The 5832-nt window shown below is 35.0% G+C and overlaps 1 non-coding gene across 1 annotated transcript; it reads left to right on the plus strand.

Annotated features, from left to right (window-relative positions):
* Window positions 1–3477: 3477 nt before the first annotated feature.
* On the plus strand, window positions 3478–3550 carry Trnak-uuu (transfer RNA lysine (anticodon UUU)). Its single transcript has one exon. It is a non-coding gene; the product is annotated as a tRNA-Lys (tRNA).
* Window positions 3551–5832: the final 2282 nt, after the last annotated feature.

Below are 5832 nucleotides of genomic sequence, written 5' to 3' on the forward strand. Positions count from 1 at the left end.
GCAGCCATCAGCTGCCCGAAGCACCATCTCTCTTCCGTTCCAAAATTGGACACAGTCAGTGGGTTTTATTCTTATGGGATTTTAGAGTTCAGTGTTCAGCGTGTAGCCGGCATTCTCCGTCTTTCTTTCCCCCTTTCCTTTCCCTTCTTTCCATTTGTTCTGTTGTGCCTCATTCCTTTCAATGGCATACCCTTTAGTCAAATCGTGTCCTCTTGTGTTTCTCCTGTCTATTGTTCCGTCGTCGGATCCTCGGCTATGAATTATTTTTATGTTAAAGGGATGGTATAGTATTAGTTGAGGTGAGAATTCAATTTTTAACTTTTTGCGAGATATTTTATAGTTATAGAAGTTACCACTAGTATTATTAATGATGAAAAGCATGCACAATTCTAAGTTGAATTCAAAGTTTATTCGATGAAAATTGGTTTTAACATGGCTGAGATATCCGAAAACAAAGTATAACAAAGCGGTCCTAATAGAAGATGGGTCCCCTTTTTATTAGGATTGCTCTGTTTTTGATATCTCAGCGTCTCAAAACCAATTTTTTCTTCAACTAAACGTTGAATCCCTCAAGGAATTACATGCTGTCTCAGGTGTTTCTCAACAGTTTCTCAATATCTCACTGAAAATGCTAGAAACCTGAAGTTAGGCGTCAAACAAAACTATAGAACCCCTTTAAGTATTTATAAATTAGTATTTTCATAAGATTTTTTTAGTGGTTCACAATATGCAAGCATGCTTTTTACTTGACCTCTCAATTCTTTTTTTTTTCTCTAAACATAACTTCGTATTTTGCCGGTATATGCATGTTTATTTTTATAATTTGTCAACTATAATTTATCCTTTGCACAGTTTAATATGTTGAATGTACATGCCTGCGATGTAATTTCTGATATATTCTGTGTAGTTATGTTTTGTTGGAAAGAGGAATGAAATTGAATGAATTGAATTGAATTGAATTGAATTGAATTGAATTAAGTTGAATTGAATTAAATTATGAACGCATTAGTATACCATTTGCAGGGTTCTGTTTCGTGAGTAAACCAAAGTCTGGTGCCAAAATAGAGGGTGAAATATGGAATATAGACAGAAAAATGTGTCTGTCCTACGGAGGATTCGTTTTGATATATACATACATGTATATATATATTTTTTACTCTCATACGCGAGTCATCCCCAACGACCAGCACAGCCGATCTTTTGGTCAATTAACACGGATTACAGCTCTGGAGGAGTGAAGGTATACAATGTATCAGAATGTTGTGCATCTTTAAACGACAGTTATGGTTTGATTAATAAGTATGGTAATGTTTGGGATTATTATGATTATTGTAGTTGATCAGTGTTGAAGAGGTGTTATCTATAATATGACTGACTTTTCTTTTTGTGGAATATAGTTTTGGAGTTCCCAGACATACGCAGATCACAGAAACATAACGAGTGTTCATGGTGTTTATACAATGTACCATTAAGCCTGAGATTTGTGTATGTATGGTAAACACATGGAAAAATGATAAGATATTTTGATAAAACAGTATGGTTAAGAGATAATCATATGCTACAATGTATCACTTTTTGTGATTTGGAGCATAACAGGCAGCCATATCTGTCTTGAGTTTATCACATGCAAATACAATGTTATGAGAATTATGGTTGTAGTCACATGCATAAAATAACGTTGATGGATTAATAAGTAATTTAGATCATTTTGATGGATGAATAATTATGACATGGAGAGGGACTGAGTGATATTGATATTACATGCTGAAATAGTTTTACTCACTGTTATTGTTACTTATGATCTAGAGTTGTTTAGTACAATTCAGTAAGGTTTATTATAATATTGCACACACAGTGTAGATTTCAGCTGGTGAGCGAGTCTACTAGTCTTGCGGGTTGGCGTCCGAGGCTAGTGAAAGCAAAACCTCAGTTGGTGAGTTAAGAGTCAGGATGGCCGAGTTATTTTCATTTTATATCATCTATTTCAATCTCAATAGTTTATTTTGTTTCCATTAAGAAACATGATACAAAGCGGTACATGGTGTCAATTTGACTTTCATCCAATCGAAAGGGACAGTGTTCATTGAATTAACACAATATAAAATGTATACACGAATGATATTATAACAAAAAAAGGAACAATGCACACTTTGTCATGGTAACAAAAATAGAAGCTAGTAATCATAACAATGGAAAAGAGTGTCTCACTAAAAAAAACAAACAAAATAAAACAAGCTTGATGAACATGACGTGGAACACTAGGATGAAAACAACAGCAACACCAAAATATATCTATATACAGTATTGAAATTATATTTATATACCATTGTACCTTCATCATTGGTTACTGATAATAAAAGCATTATTATGCTATATCAACAATACTTAATTGTTTAGAATGCATATAAAATATTGTAACCAAGCAATATTATGGCACAGGCACTAATTTGGCCGCCCGGCATACAAGGAAAATGCATGTGACCAAGAGAGAAGACATATACACGCAGTCAACAACAACAACAACAACAACAACAACAACAACAACAACAACAACAACAACAACAACAACAACAACAACAGCAAAACCTAACAGAAATGAAGAAAAATGCACATACGCAGTTACTTGACAACGAAGAAAAGAGGAGCAGGGAAGACTGGAGAAAGAAAAGGAATTAGAGGAAATAAATGGAAGAGGTATATACGTCGATCTGTCCTCGTATTCGATCGTCGGTATCCAGAGAACATTTTATATGACTCTATTTGAAAAGAAACCAGTGCCCTCATATATGTGATAGAACAAACAAGCGGAAGAGAATGAGCTTCAATGAATAAATCAATAAAAATAATAATAATATAACTGAAAGAAATATAATCTGATATGTAATTCATTCAGGCCTACATAACATTGAATCGAGAAGGGGACGGGAGGGCGGGAGAGAATTATGCATACATGCGCTTGTCTGTGCGTCTGTGTGGGAATTTTATTAAAAGCCTAACGTTAGACGTGTTTATCAATCAAAATATTAAATTTAGCGTTAGTATTATAATAATTACTCATAAACATCGTAAACAAGGGTAACATCTTTGCATTAAACAAAGTCATCCCTTCTAATGATAATCCAATATAACCCAAAAGCTGCTGCCTAAAAAATAAACGCGACTTCAAAAAGGCCTATTTTTACCCCTTTGCTCACTGTTAATTTGCTCCTTTCGTCAGTTCATATCCCCCAAATCTTGCAAGCAAAAGGCTAGAATTTATGGCTACATGTTAACCGTGTACTACACTACAATTCTGCACAAATATTATTACTTTATGATACATTTGTACTGGTATATTTTTAAAGTAATTTAGGTATGATTGCGCAAACAGAAGACACAACATACTATCTTGTACATAATATTCTCAATAACGGCTGCATGTCATAGGATTTTGTTTTGCCTTCATATACCACAAAAGCCCCTCGCCGCGTAGCCGCAGCCCGGTTAGCTCAGTCGGTAGAGCATCAGACTTTTAATCTGAGGGCCAAGGGTTCAAGTCCCTTATCGGGCGGAGCAAATTTTTTTTTTCCTTTTCTGTTAATGTCTACAACCTAATTTTTCACTGATATTTGTGCATAATACGCATTTCATGAATCATTTCCGTCGGGAATGTGTTTTCTACGCGTAGGTTAAACGAGTTCGAGTGTAGTAGTAAGCAATATCTTCATGCGCAGTTGAATTTTACAGTCCCATATGTTACATTTTGCGTTAACACAACAAGCGGATATACACGGGAAAACATCGCGATCGACTTCCAACACATAACGTTACAGCTACAGTCCAGAGAGCTAGAGCTAACGTTAGAGAAGTTCTGGTACGCGCAACGGCATGCATGTCACGGTCGTGTGTGTTCTACAGGAAGTTGATTCTTCTTCTTTTTCTTCTGTAAACGTTAGAAGTGCATCCCCTTCATAGATAGTTGAAGATCAACGCACTGCACTGCACTGACTTATCAGAATCAAGTGTAAGTATCTGTGATCAGCAACATTCTGCCGTTTACTGACTGTAAACCGTAACGTTAACTGTTAGAGTGTTACTGTTAGTGTTAGATCTAACCATATTGCCACTCTAACGTTAAATCGGACAACTCTCTCTGTCTGACTTGATTCCAATGTCTGATGTTGTTTGAAGTGATAAACACTCACTGTGTATAGTGATACCATAATAATACCAAGCAACGCAATGCGTTATGTATGGCGGAGAAAATCATTTTCATCGCCATCGGATCGGCTTGTGTGGCTCGATTAGAAAAAGATAAGTCACACACAGCTTGAGAAAAATATAACAATATAAGAAAAATATAACTATATTATTATAAGAATGTATAAGAAGGATGGAGAGAACGTATATTTGAGCAAAAATGAGATTGAACAAATTGATTGGATGCCTCTTGGAAAATCATGAAAGACTTGGGGCACAAAATATTTTCAATTTGATAGGGAATGTGATTCTAAGGCCAAGGGTAACAATTATTTGTTTCCTCGTGTGCAAGGGCCCTAACGTTACTCCATATGAATTAGGTCTAGACTTGTATTGTAATATCGATCTTTGGTTACATTCAAGAAAACTAGTGTTATAGTATTCAACAACAACAAAAAATTCTTGCAGTCTTGGAGATGTTCCATATTAAATAATGATTACATGAAACTTCATGAGATTATTACTTTTCTTTCAGTATCATGTACATTGTAGGCAGACATTACAATATACCTGATGATTGATATGTTTTATGGCAGCCTCTACAAGGAATTCAATGAAAATATGATCAACAAAAGTTGGCTGAATTAATGATATTAAGTCTTTCTGAAGCATAGATAATTATATGAGTTTGAAAGACATTAAAGGACAAGTTCACCTTCATAAACATAAGGATTGAGAAAATGCAACAATATTAGTAGAACACATCAGTGAAAGTTTGAGGAAAATTGGACAATCGATGCAGAAGTTATGAATTTTTTAAATTTTTGTGTTGGAACCGCTGGATGAGGAGACTACTACAGCTTGTGAGTCATATGCGTACAACAGTATAAAGAAAATGTAAAAGAAAATTCAACATATTTTCACTTTTTTCACATAATAAAAGAGCACTTGACTTGCCTCTTTCTGAAGGCAGGGGGAATAATATTACCCATAACATTTGTCGGTAACAAGTCAGGGGAATGTGTACTTTTTTCAAAAGATGGAATTTTGTGAAAGTCTCTTTATGTTTTCCTTATATTGTTGTTCGCATGTGACATCTAAGTTATTCATACACTGCAGTAGTCTTCTCATCCAGCGGGTACTGCACAAAAACTTCAAAAATTCATAACTTTTGAACGGATTGTCTGATTTTCCTCAAACTTTCAATGATGTGTTCTACTAATATTGCTACATTCTCTCAATCCTTATGTTTATGAAGGTGAACTTGTCCTTTAAGTCACATCTTCTACAAGGATTGGCACTACAAAGCAACACTGTCTTCAGTGGTGATCTGCTTGCATTTCATGATGCAAGAATAGATCACAAAAACTTACGCATTTAAAAACCAGATGAAGCATAATATCTCTTGCAATGTTTTCAAAATGCCTATTTTGCATTTATAGTAACCATTTCCTCTCTGTTTCAACTCATTGTGAGGTTGGTCATAGATACTGAGAATGAGCAAACACACATACACTGCATCAAGTGTACACTTTCCTGATGAAGTGTATTCCTAAGTAAGTGGTTCCTGATGAATGATAACTAATGCTGCGAGGCTGTACTTTTGATGCTTAATATTTTTTTTCCATCTAGGGAGCTTGGACTGGACTGACG

Source organism: Diadema antillarum, unplaced genomic scaffold (assembly GCF_040938485.1).
Source record: "Diadema antillarum isolate AM-2024a unplaced genomic scaffold, OU_Dant_1.0 scf00000155, whole genome shotgun sequence".
NCBI classification, from domain to species: Eukaryota; Metazoa; Echinodermata; class Echinoidea; order Diadematoida; family Diadematidae; genus Diadema; species Diadema antillarum.